This window comes from Ambystoma mexicanum, chromosome 4q, assembly GCF_040938575.1.
Source record: "Ambystoma mexicanum isolate Mex_15411 chromosome 4q, UKY_AmexF1_1, whole genome shotgun sequence".
Lineage (NCBI taxonomy): Eukaryota > Metazoa > Chordata > Amphibia > Caudata > Ambystomatidae > Ambystoma > Ambystoma mexicanum.
The window spans coordinates 995865388-995884612 of record NC_090928.1 but is presented as its reverse complement, the minus strand read 5'-3'; the positions used below and the strand labels follow the sequence as shown (position 1 = coordinate 995884612).

At 49.3% G+C, this 19225-nt stretch overlaps 1 protein-coding gene across 1 annotated transcript in view; it reads left to right on the top strand.

The window, feature by feature from the left end:
• Window positions 1-19225, top strand: part of PTPN14 (protein tyrosine phosphatase non-receptor type 14) — a 1387330-nt gene that overhangs the window by 947477 nt on the left and 420628 nt on the right. The gene's annotated exons all lie outside the window — the stretch shown is intronic.

Genomic DNA, 19225 nt, shown 5'->3' with positions numbered 1-19225 from the left:
CCATTTTATACCACAGGACTTCTAACTGATTTCACCCACATCAAGATGTTCAACATGTGGAATATAGGTTATTGTGGCAACAAGCTATTATATACAGTGGTATCTGGGCAATGTCCTCCTTAAAGGTAGACAAATATTGCGTCTCATTTCACGGATTGCTCCACTCCCCTGATCCCCATCTCCTCCTAGGTGATCCGCCAAAAGAGCGCCACTTGAAAAGGTGCGGATCAGGAAGCGTCTGCCTTCCCCTGGCCACCTGGGAGGAGACTTTAGGTAGAATTTCAGTGAGGGATTCATAGGATTCATCATACATCCTAGGAAATAACAATTCTTCATGCATTCCAAATAAAATGCATGTGCTCTTTCGCAAGTCTCATCTAACAAAGAACATTAGCTCTTAAAACTTCTTACTTTTACTCCTGCCTGCTCACAGCTGCCTGACCTTGCAGGCTCATTGGATCGTTAGAACTACATCAGCCAGCATACCAGAATGCTTGGGATAAAAGGAGCAAATTAATGCTGCCACATCCTCTCCTTTCTGCAGCATCTGGGACACTATGAAAACGGAGATTGTTCCTTCACTTACTGTTTTCCAAGTGTTCAGTGATTTTTGTTAGGGTTGGAGACCTCTTCAGTCAGGCTTTGTATGTACTCACCACATCCTTTGCATTACTGATATCTTACACCATCTCTGGTGTTCTTTTTTTAAAGTGTTCCCATCTCCCCCCCCCCCCCCCCCGAGTATTGTCCAACTCTACGATTGTGTCCACATGCTGACTAATTCTAGTACCACAACATGACTGGACTCAAAATGTCCCTGATGGAAAAAAAGTGGTGGGGATCAAGGAGGGGAGGGGTTACAATCAACCTTAATTTCATCCAATACCAATTAGAATACACCCCCCCTTCAACCTCCAGATACCTTTGCATGTGTGTGTTGGTATGTAGCGTATTCTCCAGCATGGGGTCTGGCATGGATTCACATGCTCATGACCTTCTGGTGTTCCCCCTACTAAGAAAAGAAGGATCCACCCTCCACCTCCTTTTCAGCCGTCGCGCCCCGTCCAGCCCTCCTCCCCGTCCACCCGAGGGGATGATACGGGGACTGACACGGCAGCCACGGGTACGGACGACGAGGTATACGACGAGGATGTACCGTCGTCGCCTCCCACCAGGGCTTCTCCGCCCGGCGAGATTGGATCGTTCCACTCCATGATCACCAGGGCATCCGAGCTTTTTCAACTCTGCCCTGAGGAGAAGAAGAAGGAAGGTTTCCTTTATCAGCGGCGCGAGGCCAAGAGGAAGACGGTCCTCTCAGTGCCTCTATTGGACGACATTTGGGATGAGGGCCTCACCCTCCTCAAGAACCCTTCCACGACGCCAGCTAGAAGGGACCGGTACGAGAAGAAGTACCGGGTCCCGGACACGGCCCCCCTGTGCCTCCGGGCGCAGCCTACCCCGGACTCCGTCGTCTCCGCGGCGGCCAGGAAGAAAGCGGGGGGGGGGGGGGGGGCGCGGCCTCCACATCGACTTCCCCACCGGACGGTGAGGGAAAGAAATTGGACGCTATGGGACGCAGAGTCATATCGTCGACAGCGACGACGATTAAAGCGGCCAACGCCTTGGCTATCGTGGCCCGCTACGACAGGGAGCTCTGGTACAAACTGGCTCCCCTGCTGGACTTCGTGCCGGACGACAAGAGGACAGAGGCCCTGGAGATCCTGCAGGAAGGTGAGGTGGCTTCGGACCACACCATTACCGTTGCGACGGACATCGCCGACACTGGGTTCCGCCAGTTGGGCAACGGCGTTTGCCTTAGGCGGCGTGGATGGCTCAAGGCTACGGACTTCCGTCAAGACGTTCAGACCAGAGTCCTGGACATGCCCTTCGATGGGAACAACCTGTTTGGGAAAACAGTGGACGATTCCCTTCAGGCCATTAAAGCGGACACTGAGACGGCCCGGGCCCTGGGAGTTCTGCAACAACGACGGACGCCCTTTCGGAGCAGCGGAGGCAAGGGCGCCTCCAAAGGTTCCGGCGGCGGTTTCTCCACCTACCGTCAAGCGGCCCGCTCGTCGTCTCAGGAGGCCTACAGAGGACGAGGCAAGTCTGGCGGACCCCGCCGTCGTCGCCAAGGAGGTCAAGGCGGCAAAGCCTCGTCGAAGCAGGATTGAACCGGCCGTGGGGTCGGGCCCCCACCGAAGCACCCCGGTGGGAGGCCGGCTGGCGAGCTTCGTCAGCGTGTGGGAGTCCATCTCCACCGACCGTTGGGTGCTGGACGCCTTGGCCCGGGGCCACGCGCTCGAGTTCCAGAGAAGGTGCCCGCGCGTCCCCCCCGTGGCCAGGAAAGAACTTCACGTCCCTCAACTTCTCCTGGAGGTAAAAGCGATGCTCAGGAAGGGCGCCATCGAACTCGTCCCAAAGAGGCTTCGGGGCTCCGGAGTCTACTCGAGATACTTCCTCGTGAAGAAGAAGACGGGGGGATGGCGCCCCATCCTGGACCTGCGACGTCTGAACAAGTTCATCAAGGCGCAGAAGTTCCGGATGGTCACCCTCCAGCACGTCCTGGGTCAGCTGGAGGAAGGAGACTTCCTGTCGTCGTTGGATTTGGAGGAGGCCTACTTCCATATTCCCATCCTAAAGGGGCACCGAAAATTCCTCAGGTTTGTGGTCCAAGGGCGTCATTACCAGTTCAAAGCCCTCCCCTTCGGACTACGGTCGGCACCCAGGGTATTCACCAAGTGCCTCGCACCGGTGGCGGCGCAGCTGCGCCGCGAGGGGGTCCACGTCTACCCCTACCTGGATGACTGGCTCATCCGAGCCAAGACGAGGGAGCTCGCCGTGGTTCACACGGCAAGGACCGTCCAACTGCTCACGGACCTGGGATTCTCCGTGAACTACGCCAAATCCCACCTGGTACCCGCGCAAGACGCTCTGTTTCTGGGAGCGAGGCTCAACACACTGTCCCTTCTGGCCTCCCCGTCGGAGGAGAGGACCAGGACCATCCTGGGCAAGGTGCAGCGGATGTTGGTGGCCGACGCGGCCAAGGTGAGGTCCATCAAGTCCCTCCTCGGAATGATGTCTTCCTGCATCTACCTCATTCCCATGTGCAGGCTCCGGATGCGCCCATTACAGGAGTTCCTGGACGCGCGCTGGATCCAAACGACAGGCAGCTTCGAGGAAAGGATCACACTCGACGAGAGTTTCCGACGAGCGATCCGGTGGTGGGGCACCCGCGCGCATCTGACGGCGGGCTTGGACTTCCAGACCCCAGCCCACCAGGAGACAGTGACCACGGATGCCTCCCTGGAAGGGTGGGGAGCGCACACCGAAAATCTGCACGCAAGAGGCCTTTGGCTCCTGACGGAGAAATCCCTACATATCAACGTCCTGGAGCTCCGTGCAGTGTTTTGGGCCCTCAGGTCCTTCCTTCCGTCCCTCAAGGGCAAGGTGGTGAGGATCTTCACCGACAACACCACCACCATGTTTTACATCAGGAAACAGGGCGGAACCAGGTCCCCAGCACTGTCCAAGGAGGCGCAGGACCTGTGGCATTGGGCCATCGCCCAAAGGATATTTCTGGTGCCGTTTCATCTGGCAGGGATAAAAAACACCATCGCCGACTCACTCAGCAGGGAGCTGCGCTCGTTCCACGAGTGGGAGCTACGGCAGGATCTAGTGGATCGCCTCTTCCGACGGTGGGGCACACCCCAGATCGACCTGTTCGCGACGGCGACGAACTCCAAGTGCCGGAGGTTCGCCAGCAGGTTTCCCCAGGCGAGGAGCATGGGCGATGCTTTCTCGTTCCCCTGGGAGGGCCTGTTCCTCTACGCGTTCCCTCCTTTGCCACTGCTAATCCGGCTCGTCAACCAGCTCAAGAGGTCACGGTGCAGGATGATCCTCGTCGCACCTGCGTGGCCGAGGCAGATATGGTTCCCGGACCTTCTGGACTTGTCGGCGTCCCCGCCAATCAAGCTGCCGGTGGACGCGGATCTACTCTCCAGAGAAGGAGGCGCCATCCTCCACCACGACCCGAAATCGCTGAACCTGCAGGCCTGGCTCCTGCAGCGCTAGAGTTTGGAGGATACGACATACCGGCCGACTGCAGAGAGGTTCTTGCAAAGGCCAGGGCGTCCTCGACTCTTAAATGCTACGGACACAAATGGAAGAGGTTCTCTGTCTGGTGCCACGCACAGAAGATTAACCCTCTACGGATTACGGCCCCCCAAGTACTGCCGTACCTGCTGACGCTGGCCAAAGCTGGACTGGCACACGCGTCCATCAAGATTCATCTTGCTGCGATCTCCCGATACACCAGAACCACGGGGCGGACATCCTTGTGGTCTCATCGTCTGGTGAAAGAGTTCATGAAGGGACTGTTCAGATCGTTCCCGCCGGTGAAGGCTCCGGCCCCGGCGTGGGAGCTCAACGTGGTGCTGACCAAGCTCATGGGACCTCCGTTCGAGCCTCTGCACTCAGCTCCGTTGAAATTTCTGTCGTGGAAAACAGCGTTTCTTGTGGCCATCACCTCCGCACGACGAGTGGGAGAGATCCAGGCCCTTTCCTGCAAGGCCCCGTACTTGACTTTTCACGACACGAGGGTAGTGCTCAGGACGCACCCCTCCTTCATGCCCAAGGTACCGTCGGACTTCCATCTCAACGAACCCTTGGTGTTGCCTGTGTTCTTCCCGTCGCCTTCGTCGCCGGCTGAGAGGACTTTGCACTCGCTGGATGTGGCTAGAGCGCTGAAGTTCTACGTGGACCGCACGAAGTGTTTCCGGAAGACGTCACAACTCTTTTGTGAACTTTGGACCTGTCAATCAGGGGAAGGCTCTCTCGAAGGCTTCCATTTCCAGATGGCTCTCCGGCTGTATCATGTACTGTCACCGGTTGGCAAACCGACCGCTGCCTGGCCGTCCGAGAGCCCATTCCACCAGAGCGATCGCAGCTACCACGGCGTTCCTATCTGGTGTGCCCCTGCTGGACATATGCAGGGCTGCTACGTGGAGGTCGACGCACACCTTCACGAAATTCTACTGCGTCGACCGGGATTCCAGGGAGGAGTCCAGGGTCGGCTAAGCAGTGCTGCGCAACCTGTTCGCCTGAGGTGAGCCTGGTGAGGAGGTAAGATGCTTAATGTTGAGTTTGATGTGATGCTTAATATTGAGCCTTTGCCACCTCCCGTGGTTGTGCATGTGTGTACTGCTACGTATTCTTTATTCATGAGCATGTGAATCCATGCCAGACCCATGCTGGAGAACAACAGTTACAGGTAAGTAACTTGTTCCTTACTGTTTTTCCTATCATTTCCTTTTCTTCACAGACCGCAGCCTTTCTCATCTTGGGCGGGTAAATTATACGGCACAATCGGAGCAAGCCTCAGCACTGTAAGACTACTATGTTGGTGGTGGGCACAGTATAAAAGCTTTTTACGCCTCCACTTCCTCCATACTTATGGGAGTTCCCACTTGCAGGGACCGGACTGGAGCCATTTTTTCAGTTCTAAAGTCACTCAATCTGATTGGTTTGTGGTAGCGCTCAATTGTAAGTGGCCATGCTCCACAAGACGCTGCTCCCTGCCTTGCTTCACTATTCCTTTTATGTGCACTGGACAGATTGGAGCCTTCAGCACTATGTTCCTTGTGCATACCCTTGTTTTTTATTTTTTTATTTGTCCAATTCTGTCATTTTTTCCCCTGGCTCCCCTATGCTTTCCCTCCTTTACTGGATAATGTCAGATTCTCCTCCTGCACCAACTGCAAATTGCTGCACTCCCTGCATGTTGAGTGGCTCGGGCTTGGAGCACCTGTGTGGCAGCAGATGCAGTAGGAGACCTCTACTCTGGGAGAAGAGCTTCCCACAGGCCACTTCCTGCAGCTCAAGAAGTGGACTTCAGTGATTGAATGTCCTATTTTCAGGAAACCCTAGTCTGGGGATTCCTTCCTGGAAGTTTCTCAGTCCTGGGGCATTCTTCTGACCCTTCTTCTACTGATCATACAGCCAAGCAAGTCACTTGGTGAGGTGTAACACCAAGGCTTTCCCAGAGACTTCCCGTTCAGGGGATTAGTCTGCACTTATGCCAGAATATCCCTTTTCTGGGGATAAAACTACTGTTGAATAGGGGCAAAACCCAAGCAGTTGCTGGAGTTTTACAGAAGAAGGCGAACTGTTGGGCCACCATTATTTACTAAACACCACTCTGATGTTCCCCCATTCCCACCTGAGGTTCTTTCTGTTTCTGTAGCAAGGCCTAGACAATGCGCTTCAGACCAACTGACGTTCATGCACAAGACCCAGGAACTCCCGGGGGGGTCTCTGCGATATCTTTTGTAAGGAAATGTTGCACTCCTTCTACACAGGAAATCTTTTATGCCATCAAAGCAACAGTATGCACCTCCACAAATGTCCTTATCAACCCACAGTGGCTCTCTTTCACTTGTATTCACTGCTGGTTTACCCCGACACATGGCTGTGAGGTGGAAGGGTGCTCTCCTGTCAGGCCGCTGTCCAAGGCCTCTTGGTCTCAGCCTACGCCACAGTTTTCTCATCCCCATCATACAGCTGAGGGATATATTTGAGCAAGTTTCAGGCTCTGATGTAGCTGCTGGCAATGGCAGCATTACTTCAAGGATCTAACTAAGGAAACAATCCCTCAGGGGCCATTTGGGGCTCAACTATTGACTCCTTTGACCACAGTGGAGGGGTGAGGGGTGGTCATGGCCTCTGTGACTATGGTGTCATCCAGTCCTTTGATACCACCCTCAAAAATGGCGCCTCCTTTGCCTTCAAAGGATCCAGGATCCACATCTCCTCAGGACCCCATGCCTCCACCGCTTCCCCCAGCCTTGGATCCTCCGGTTCCACCTAGTCTTCTCCCCTCAATTCAGGAGTCCCTGACATAGGGGATGAGCAAGGTGAATCAGAAGAAGAGCTCACTTAGTCAGCCAGGGAATTGCATCACTGCATCTCAAGACTGTTGGAATAGTTAGATGTACCATAGATGTCTAATATTGAACCAGGGGTCTCCTCTGCCATTTTGGGAACCATGAGTGGAGTGAAATGGGTGTGTCTCCATGCACAAGGATGTTCTCACAGAGGATTTGAAGCTGTGTTAGAAAACACTCTGCATCGGTGGTCAACTGGTGCATTGACACTCAGCATTGACCTAATCCAGTCTGAGAAGCAGTGTGTACTATCTCATTTCTAGCTATTGTTGATTGTGGCAGACCGGCATTCCAAAACAACACCATGGTCTTCCATTTCCGTCCTTAGCAGAAGGACAAGCTACTTGAGAATTTGGGATGCAAGATCTATCAGAATTCTCTGCTGCACTTGCGCCATGCCAACTTGGATGCCTGTTTAAAAATCTGGAGAGAGCTAGCCACCTTCAAGTTTATCCCTCATGATAAGCAGGACTAGTAGCAAACAGTGCTTGCTGATACTTTGCAGGTGGTGCAAGACCTCCTCCAACCGGCCACTGCCCATGTTGATAAAGCTACTAGAGGGGAGTTGGTAGGAATAGCTGTTTGATTCCAGACCTACTTCAGAGCCACCGAGTTCAATAATGACGTGCAAGAGCAGATTCTCTGCTTGCCTCTAAGAAGAGCAGATCTTTTCCACTTTAAAATATGCATATTGCAAAATCCCTTTCGGTCCTGGCCAAACCAGTTCAAAAGGCTTTCCATTTAGAACAAAGGTCCTCTGATAACAGTCCTTTGGAAGATACAACAGCGTCCAGTAATGTTATTCCAGGCAGGACAACAGGTCACCTTCACAACAGTTCAAGAAGCACCAATGCACAACTCATATGTGAGTCTACCAAGTCACTTCTGTGGCCCTATCTGTGCCTAAACAATGTGAGGCTGGTCGGCCACCATTCTTCTCCTATAGGAGGAAGGGTCTTCCAACATCTGGAAGCGTGGAGGGCAGTTATAGAGGATCAATGGGTCCTCGTGTCTAGCTTGAGGTTCAGATGCTTTTGGACTTGAGATTTGGGAAGGCGGTTATGCACAGCCAGAGGAAAAGGGCTTTTTCTTGGGACTATTCATGGTGCCTAAGTACAACCATTTGGACCTGTGCACCATTCTGGATCTAATATTTAACTTATGTCTTCTCTTAGAGAAGTTAAGGATAGTCATGCCAGCACAGATTAGGTCTGCTCTGTCCAAGGTGGACTGGCGATGCTCAGTGGATCTGAAAGACCCATATCTTTACGTCCCTATCTGGGAATCCCACCGCCATTTCCTATGCTTCTTGCTGCGGAAGAAGCTGCTCTAATAAAGGCTTCTACCTTTCATATTAAACACGGGCCACAGTGTATTCCCCAAGTTGTCTGCAGGTGCTTCCCGTCTCAGGTTGAGTTATGTCCACAAAAATCCTTACCTGGACAGGTTGCTGGTCTGGACTCCTAGTCCCAGGGAAGCAGATGCTTCTATAGCTCAACTCCTAGAGGTGCTCTTCCAGCTGGGCCTGTCAATGAGTCTACAGAAATCCTGCATGCTGGCCTCATAAAGCCTTATATTCATTGGGGTTTCCTCAGGCACCTTAGTGGCCAGTGTGAGAGCCTGAAACCTGATTCTCTCTTGCTTATTGTTTATGAATAGTCAGTTCATCATGGCATGGTGAATTCAGGGGCTCTTTGGGCTGATGATATTCTCTGTCCTCTTGGTGCTATAGGTGAGACTCAAGATGATGCAAAGATACCTCTCGTTTGTCTTGAGTCAGATGGATCATCCTCTAGTGGCTGTTATCTCTATTCGGATCACATTCAGCCGGATTGGAGGCACTGCTCTGAACCGGCCATTCTGGTGAAGGGAGTGATGATTACTGCTGATTCTTTACTTCTGTATTGGGAAGATTCCTTGGGCGAGTTTCAGGTCTGTGATCTATGGGGTCAATCAGTGTAAATGTTTGTGACTCATCAGAACACAAGTGTCGTCAGTTCATCTCAGCGAGTCTCTGGGAGGATGACTTGTTTGTTCCATTTGAGAACATCATCTTTTATGCCCCCTCACCCCTTCCTTCTCATTCTCTCATTCACAAAGCAATCAGGAAAATCTTGGTATCAATTCCCAGCAGAATGATGCTGGTATTCCCTGGGGTCCAGCCAGGTTCTAGTTTTCAGAGCTCAACAGGATGGCCCACTATCTTTCTGCCTCTGCGGCCGGATGTAGTGTCGCAGGAGGAGGGGAGGGTTCTTCATTCCTCCCCTCACTCCCTACCCTTGTCTGCCTTGTTCTTGAGTGTATAATGCTTGGCTAAATAGTTTTTTTCTAAAGGGAATCCGCAAGTCATCATGGTAGGGAGTAAGAATTCCACATGCTTGCAATGTGAAGTAAGTGATACTGCTTTTATTGGTGTCGAAACAGATTGAGCGCGGTTGTCATTTTTCTTCCATGGTTTCCTTTGTTTTGGATCTTGGAAAAGCTGTCATGTCCATTGATTCATGAGAGGCATACTTTGCAGCCTTAGCTGCATACAGACATTCAGATCTGGTTTCCTTCCATCTCTCTGATCCCATGTTGAAACGCAACATTGAGGGGTTGCATAGGCTCTACCCTGTGAGGGCCCAAATCCAGCCTGGTATTTGGATATGGTTCGCATTGCTCTAGCACACAAACCGTTTCAGCCCATGGCCTGCTTGTACATTAGCCTAGTCTCCTGGGGGACATTATTTATGCTAGACATAACTTCACCTAGAAGGTTCATTGAGTTTCAAGCTCTATGTTCCGTGGTACCACGTGCAATCTTTCAAAGAGATAAGGTGGTGCTGAGCCATCCCTCATTTATCCCCAAGGTAGATTACGATTTCCACATCAACAAAGAAATGTCCTTGCCCACATTCTTTTTGCATCGACAGTTGACTGTAGAAAGGGTCCTCTATCCTCTGGATGTCCACATGGTTCTGAATGTCTTTCTGGGTGGGACCATTCAATTTCCTTCATCATATACGCTGTGTTCTCTTCTAAGGTTCTTCCAAAGGGACGACTGCTCCCAAGACCATCATAGTCAGAAGGATTGTTTCCTGTAATACAAAGATCTACAATAAAAGTCCTGGAAGGTCTCCATGCCCACGTTGTAAGGACTAATGTGTCTTCCCTGGCGTTTCACCATCATGTTCAATGGAAGCTCTTCGTAAGGGCCACCAATTGGACCTCACCTTCTGCGTTTTGTCGGCACTACTCGCTTGATGTCGGCTCTCAGGCCGATGCTCAGTTTGGCGAGGCAGTACTGCAAAGAACGGGAAGGTGAATGCCTGGGAGTATTCAAATGGAGACCAGTGAAACAATAATTCTGGGACTTTTGCTTTTGATTGTAACCTGGTTTGGGACCTTAGAGGATTGATTACGTACGGACGGGTTGTTGGATCTGGGCTGGAGAGATCTAACCGGAGGAAGGGAGGCAGATGAAATACAGCCCATGAAAGCCTCACATATCTTGCCCGTCTCTCCTTCTCCGGCACAATACCGCATCTCACCTGAGCTACTCCCCCAAGCATAACCCCGGGTACCCCTACCAAGGTGATCCTCCCCTCACTGGTCCACCCCCAGGAACTGGATCCAACAGCGATGGCTGTATCCTGCCCACCTGAATAAGGGATTCTCAAGGTCTTGTGGGGGAGAATACCCTCAGGTTTCTCACAATAATCAGCAAAATTGAGGGTACTACACAAAGGGAAGGCCTTGTTCTTCGAGAACCCAGAGGAGTGTTAGAAACCTGACGGTGTCTCACCCGCTAGCCCCTGGGGATCTGTTATCCAGGTGGCCAGGACACAGCCATTGCTTTTGGATCCAGTTCGGGAGGATCACCCTGGTGAGGGGTCTTCGGGGAGTGGGACACCGGATTGTGAGACGCAGTATCCCCTTCCTTATAACACCTTTACCCCATTGCCCCATCCTACCAAGTAGGATATTTAGGAACTCCAAACACCCCCCCCCCTTTTACAACACAAACACTTTCTCACAGACAGCCCGCTATGCGAGAAAACGGACTAACACCCGAGCTGTATACTTGACGTGTCCCAATTCAATGGTCGGGCAATTACTGACCATCACGCACACATGACTTCCATTAAGCTTCCCCATACGGATAAAAGACGGATCACAAGAGCATACTCAGAGAGGCAAAGCACACAAGGAAACAGCAGTTCCAAGGTGGCAGTTTAACAAGAGGAGAAAGATGGCGAAACAGAAGTGGATAGCAAGGCGGGAAGTTCCCTTGATCTTTTCGACAAGGAACTGTTTCTTTCATGAGCCCTTGAGATTGGAAAGCGTAAGACCAGGAAAACAGCCTGAAGAACCCTGCATTGTGTGTTGGAGATACCCGGGGCCCTCCCACGTCAATAATCAAGGCGCTGAGAATTCACAGTCCCCATGGTACTGGCTTTGGCTCAAAGATTAAGGCAGTGTCAGTGAAATCAACACAGCAGATGAGTTGGGGATACTGATACAAGACCGGTCTGTGTTGAAGCCAAGGTTGCAAACAGCAACATTGTTTAGCGAGCGCTGGGACGAACATTGTTTGAAATACGTTTGATAAGACGCAAGTAAAGTTGAACTGCTGATGAGCGATTGAACTTTGAAACGAGGATAGGATACCTTTGACAGAGTGGTCCGGCACCACATGTGTGCTCAATTGAAGGTCTCTGTAAGGTATCCAGCTGAAAAGTGAAAGAGTTGTGGAGAATTGTTAATCGAAGTGGTCCTGTGACGGGTCAAGCAAAATTCTGCGCACAATCGAAAGTCTTCGATGTTGATACAGTAAATAAGGTTTTTGGAAAAGTTGATAAAGTTGGTCCGAGCCCAGCTGAGGGAGATCAATTGAAAGCTTTGTATTAAAGTGGGTCTGAGTCTGGCAGAGGGGGACCTGCGGTGAACAGAAAGTCACCCGAGAATTTGTGTGAAATCCTAAGAAGAAAGGAACTTTTGATGTTTGTCGTATTGCATTAGGCCCTCTGAAGAAGAGACTTTGAATAGCAAAGAGACTTTGGCACAGAAAGCCATGATGTTGCAGTTTTGAACTGCACCCTCGTGCTACAGAAGCTAGAGACTGTTCTAAGCTTGTGTGCTTCCTTGTCCCGTGCTGAAAACGTGGAGAGGGAAGCCAACTGCTTGAATATCCGGACATATCATTTCTTGTACACTTTTCTTTTATATAACATTGTTTACCACACTGTTTGTATTTTGAGGTAAGGATTGGCAATAGGTTTATTCGTATAGACCCTTTTATTTTGACCAGACACCCCTAGGACTGCGTTATTATTATTTGATGGTCGTGGCTTGCTCCCATCTTTAGATTTAGGTTTAGATATGTCAAACCCAATTGAAGTTCAATAAACACTCTTGAACTTTGATCAGTTGTGTCTGTCTTACTGTTTCATACCATGCCTTCCTTCCAATTCGGACCAGACAGTCCCAACCCACTTCCTCACAGCAAACACACATGGCCCTGCAGTAGCCTGCGAAAAGCCTCTGCTTTCCCTGGCACTGGAAGTCCATATAAGGATTTTCCGCCAGGAAGAACGGTTAATGACAAGATAATAAAAATATCGCCATGTTCGGACACTAAGAAGGGCGAAAGAACACTATGGCACACCTGTGTTAGGTTAATTTATCGAATGAGATTTACATCAAGATCTAAAGAGATAATTTGAAAAGGTTTTTGAGATGCGGGGCAGAAAGGCTCAACCTTGGCATCTAGGTTGGGTATCAAAAGGAAAGCAATGGTTGTTCCTGTCTAATATCTGTATAACAGATCAAGCATTTGATGAAATTGTGAATAATTTATATGAAGTTTGTCATAAACTTGGAGTGATCAACAATTCAAATTGTGTCATAGTTAAAGATATAATAAAAGAGTACATCTTAGTTTGTAGTTATAAATACAAACTAAGATGTACTCTTTTTCTATATCTTTTTTAGAAAACTGAAGAATTGTTATTTTGCCCCTGAAGAAGAGTGTGAACTTGAAACGCGTTGGGCTTTTCTTTGTACAATAAATTATGATGTATTGAAAACTGAGAAATGGTATTTCTTTAACTATGACACAATTTGAATTGTTGATCATTGTTTTCCTTCATGTTCGGACACTAACCAAAGTAGGTAGCCAAACGTGGTAATCGCGGTAAGGCTAAAGTAAATTACACCCAAAAATTGCCAAACCTAACTGCTACCACCACCAGCTTGTCCCTTAGGTCCACCGAAAGTAACCAAAAATCGTCTTGGTGTTAGTGTATGGTAAAATAAAATGTGTAGCCTGTTGTACTGCATTGTAAGATGCATTGTACATTGATAAAAAGCTACCAAAAGTGTTAAGTTACCAAAGGTGGCAACAAAGTAACAAGACAAGGGAAACAATGTGTCCTTGTACTGACAGCCTGAAAGACATGCCGTTTCCCCATGACAAATGAGCAGTATAGTATAGTATATATATAGTATAGTAAAGCAGAAGGCTTCACTGCAAAAAGAGCAGGTAAGATAAAAAAATAAAAGCAAAATGTTTGGGGGTCCATAAACATTGAATCAAAGGTGCAGTGGATTAACTTTGCTGAAAATGTTTGGGGGGCATGACATCTGAAGAAATGGTGCCCAAGCCAAATGAGTGGAAACAAAATGGTGTGCCATGAAAGTTGGGGGGTACAAACACCCGTCACCCCCCCCCTAAAATTACGCCCATGCAAAGGTGCTGTCTTTCCTAACATCAGGCAACAATGTTTTGAAGCTTGGGAGAATTCAGTGTGTGTGAGTAAGAACCATGGTGAAGGGGATAAAACTGTTAAATTGTTGGCCAAACGAGAATCAATGATATGTGATCGAGTCTACTGTAGATGAGTGTGGTGAAAATTGGAGATCCCGATCTGAAATTAATAAAACCTTTGGCAGGTATCACAATATGTTTTATGGGGAAGTAGACGAATGAGATTGATTTCACATTGTCCCAGTTTGAGCTGCCGAAACTGTCGGTTAAACAAGCTACAATGTTGGATGCCCCTATGACTGAAATGGAATTACTTGGAATAATCACTTTTCTGAAGACTTGGAAAATGCCTGGAGGGGATAGGTTGCCGTCAGAATTGTACAAAGCCTATGGAAATCTTTTTGTGTCAAAAATGCTTGAAGTGTTTGAGGAAGCGTATGAAGCAGGCTGCTTACCAGTTATTATGTGCAAATCTGTGATTGTGCCGGCCCGTAAACCAGGGAAACATCAATCACACACCGAATTGTATAGGCCATTATCATTACAGAACCAGGATGTTAAAATCCTAACTGCGTTACTTGTTGTGAGACTGAGGTAGGTGATTGGGTATATGATCCATCTGGATCAGACCGGGTTTGTACATGGTGCAAACCCATCCTTAAATCTACAGAGGCTTCGCTATGTTATTGATAGAACCCAATCTCATGATGCTCCTTATGGGGTGGCCTCATTGGATGGGGTAAAGGCTTTTGATTCATTGTTCTGGTTGTGGATGTATGTTATGCTGTGTAGATTTGGGGCTGGAGAAAGGTTGTTGAGATGGGTACAACTAATATATATAGAGCCTGCAGCTACAGTTAAAACTGGCAAATATATGTCAGCACATTGGCAGGTATGGAGAGGAATTAGACAGGGTTGCCCGCTGTCACCAATGTTTTTTTATTTTGTCACTGGAACCGCTGGTGGTGTATTTGAGGAGTGAGTTTGATATGGCTGGAATAATGGTGGATGGGACAAAGCACCTAATTTCTCTATATGCAGATATCATTCTGTACCTCCAGGAGCCTGATTATAACCTGCCGCTTGTTATCGAGGTACTAGATCTTTTTGCTAAACTTTCAGGCATTTAGTTTAGTAGAGAAAAATTGTGTCTTTTGCCCCTTGCTAGGATGTGTTCGAAAAGAATGGAAGGCTTGCCTGTGCCTGACTTTCGGTGGGTCACGAGTTCCTTTCCATATTTCGGAATAAACATATGGCATGAGATTGAGGATACACATGTACAGAATACTGTTAGGGTGCTTGATGGGATAATAAAACCCATAGACTTCTGGAGAAAGCTGCTATTGCCATTCATGGGCCGATTGGCATTGGTGAAGATGGTGGTCCTACCTCATTCATAATATTACTTTGCCAATGTCCCGTTCAATATTCCCGGAGCCTTTTTTTAAATCCTTGGGCTCTTGGATAGGAGGGTTTCTCTGGGACCAGGGGAGACATAACATTGCACTAATGACATTCCATGACCTATGATGAAGGGTGGTGTGCAAATCCCATGGTTTCATCTGTATTACCTGGCGGCCCAATTGCAATACTTGACTTGGTGGTTGGCGAATGAAAGGACGTTGGATACGAATTTGTTGCAGACAGCCATTGGGCCGGTAATGCTCAAGGAGGCTCTGTGAATATCGGAGGAGTGTTTCCGAGATGCTCCCGATCTCCTATTGCTTGGTAGGAAAATAGGGACTAGAGTGCTAAAGCAGCTTAAAATACAAAACCCAGCTCTTTACACCGATGATGTGCTACTGACCATCACTGACATTGCGGCCTCCTTGAAGGCGGCCCTGGCTGAAATTCAAAGCTTCGGGAGGGTATCAGGCTTCACTATCAACTTTGGGATATCAGTGGCCCTAGGTGTGGGCTTAAGCCCAGGCAAAAAAGGAGCCCTAGTAGCGCAGAGCCCGTTCCAATGGAGCTCCGACTCCATTCCTTATCTGGGAGTCTGGATCCCTGCCCATCCAACGAAAGTATACCAGTCAAACTCCCCCCCCCCCCCGCCCCCTCTTCAAGGAACTGGAAAGGGATCTCACCCGATGGCAGCCACAGGAGGTTTCCCTTTTGGGCCGCATTACGGCATGCAAGATGAATCTCCTCCCACGGTTCCTCTATGCCTGCTCCGCCCTACCTGTCTCAAACCCACCCCCCACCGCCCTTGCAGCGGCTCCAAAGAAAAGTGATTGACTTTATCTGGAGAGGCAAGAAACCGCGTATCCCACGAAGAACTATGATGGGCAGCGTGAAATTGGGAGGGTTGGGGGTCCCGGATCTCCGTAAATACCAAATTGCAGCGCAGCTGGCTCACTTCCAAGCATGGGGCATCGCCTCGGGTGCCCGAAATGGGTGGAGATCGAACAATCCCGACTTTCCCTTCCCCTCCGCTTTCTCCCGTTCATTCCCTCCGCCCAGCGCCGCACTTGGCCACTCTTGCTGACCTCCACCAAACAATCGCTCAGGGCTTGGGACTGGGCCCGCAGATACTGAGGTATCCCAGGGGTGCTGAGTACCTTCTCCCATATCTTTCTCAACCCAGCTCTCTCCCCGGGCTTCAGTCCCTCGAACATTAGGAATTGGGTGGCAGGAGGCCTTGAATCGCTGGGGCAGCTCTTCGAGGGAGATGCCCCTCGCACCTTTGAGCAATGTAAGGTAACCTTTCAGCTTTCGGAAACTGACAGATTCACCTATGCCCAATTGAGACACTGGTGCTCCCACCCCGAGAACCGAGCCGCAGCAACACGGGCCCCTGCCGCTTTAGAGCTTACGATACAAGACCGCCCGGCCCGCGGCATGATCTCGGCTCTTTATAAACTATTGCAGGAGGACCCCCTCCGTAGCAAACCTTCCTACATGGCCCTGTTGAAGACCATACCTGGATGGACGTCTGGACGAGAACACCTACGGCCTCCCCCTGTATCACCAACCGGGAATGTGCCCACAAACTGCTTTTACGCTGGTACCTTCCCCCCCTTCATCTACATCACTTCCACCAAGCACTGGGTCCACACTGTTGGCGCCTTTGCGGCTCCTCGGGATCCTATTTTCATATGTGGTGGACAAGCCCTAAGGTAAAGGAGTTCTGGTCCCAATGTCTCGCCATTATAAAGGACATTACCCAAGTGACAATACCACTGGCCCCCGAGCAGATTCTCCTGGGGATTCCGACCCAAGGCTCCTACCCGAGAACTGGAAGGAAAGCGGCGTTGATAACACAACTCCTGCTGGCAGGCAAAATAACTGTGGCCCGCACCTGGAAGTCTGTAGATGGCCGTCTGACAACCCTCTGGTGGATTCAAATTTGGGACATTTTAATTGCTGAAAACGTCACAGCAGCCAAAGTGGCCTCCTTCATCGGTTCACGAATATTTGGGCCCCGCTGTTAGACTACGACCAGACTTATCCAGCCTTGACCTATAAGCCACCCATGATTGCGAGAGCACTTAATGTGGCCAACGAGCACCCGTCGCCGGACCCGGCCCAATAGGCCTGGGAAACAGTCACCATCGGGGGATTTCGAGGGTGGTGTGGGGTACTTGTTAAAGGATAAAGCATTTGGGGGCAGTAAATTGTTGTTAATGTATATGTTCTCCTGTTGCTCTATAATAAATAACGTTTTAAAAAAAAATACAAGACCCATATTCACTGCATATACCACTGTCGGTGCACACATGTAGGGATAAGGATAACCTTAGGAATATGCAGGCATCGGAGGAACTGAGAGGTTAGAGAAGGGTACAGCTGCATAAGGGACAGTTTTTGCACTATATTGGGCTGACAAGGATTGCTGAAGACCAGGGGACAGTCTGGCCGAAGGAGCCACAACACGATGAAATGTTAACATTGATGTATGAGTTGGAAGCTTGCTGGAGGCGGGTGTCGAGACTGTATAGGGGGTTGTCAGGTATATGTGTTAAAACATTCTGGATTAAGTACACATGGGAAATAGACCTGTGTCGTACTATGGATGATGAGCAATGGGATAATGCGTTGATATATGTGAAGCAAGTATCTAGAAATGCCAGGCATAGATTGATTATAGTTCAATGTTCGGTTTTGTACGATCGGACCGAAAAAAAAGTCAGACCGTACAAAACGACCAAAAAATGCTACCACCAAAGGTTCAAACACCAAAAGGTTGAACCTTTGGTAGTAGCATTGCAGGTAAGTAAGTGTGTGGCATAGTGATCAGGGTGTTGTGGGGGACACCCCCGCAGCACACCCGGAAAAAAATAAACGGGGGCTGCAGGGGTGTCCTCCGCAACACCCCGCGCACTATACTTTACAGTATAGTGAGCAGGGGTTGCGGGGGACACCCCTGCAGCCCCCATAGTATTTAAGTGTGTTTGCATGAGAAAGGTGCAAACTTTTGGTAGTTCGCACCTTTCTCATGCGAACATTCCGGCCGCGGCAAAATCAGCTGGGCCGGATCACTTATAATTAAATGTTCTGCATAGGATGCATATGACTGAGATTTAATAAATGGACATCTCCTGATTGCCCATGGTGTGGAACAGAACCGGCAGACCTCATACATATCTTTTGGAGGTGCTGTGTTACTGAAGACTGTTGGGGAAGGATTAGTCGGGCACTGAGAGAGGCCGGTGTAACCAGGTTTCAATGGACTCCAGAATAGTGAAGCTAATGGACTTGGCCTGTGTGCTAGCTAAACAGAGGATAGTAATGTCGTGGAAGAAGGCTGGCCCACTGTATGTGCTATGGTATGAGAATATGAAAAAATGGTCCACGGCTGAAACTGCAGTGTGGTATAGAGCCTTAAAGAGGGGACTACGTGAGTTCACAGATAATATGGAGGCTTGGAATGCTCTTCTACGAGTGTTGTTTTGCCCCTCAGATGACAGACCTCCCTGAATACATTGCATTGCATATTGTGGATTCTGTATCTATATGATAAGTAAGAATAGTATGGACACAGATGGAAATATTGCCCTGTTAAGTCATGGAGGCGAATGTCGTATTGATTATCCCGCTCTTACCGTTGCTTGGTCAAATCTACATATGTGAATCTTGATATATATTTGAATGTCTGGAACTTATGACAAGCTACTGATCACTGTTAGTTGATTTGTTGCTGTACTGTAACTTTGTCAGAATTATAATTTCGAACAAAGATTTGGATAAAGTATAAAAAGATATTTTTTTTAGATAATTAGTAGTGTGTTCATTACTAATGTGTTGAATCCCCCAGATTGCAGTACCAGACAAAGGAGAGGAAAGAGTCTGCTCATGTGGGACCACCGGTACTCTCTTCTTGGTACTAGCTGCCAGACAGTTCCTCCTCTGATGGCATAGCGGCTTGCCACTTTGTGCAGATTGGCCTCTTGTTGGTGCACTTCTGACCACGTCCCCATTTGGTACAAAGTAGGCACTACCATGACTGCGCAGCCCCTGAGACATTAATAAGCCATGGGAAAGGGCCAATCCAGTTTTGAATTATCAGCTGATGTTATAACTTGGCTGC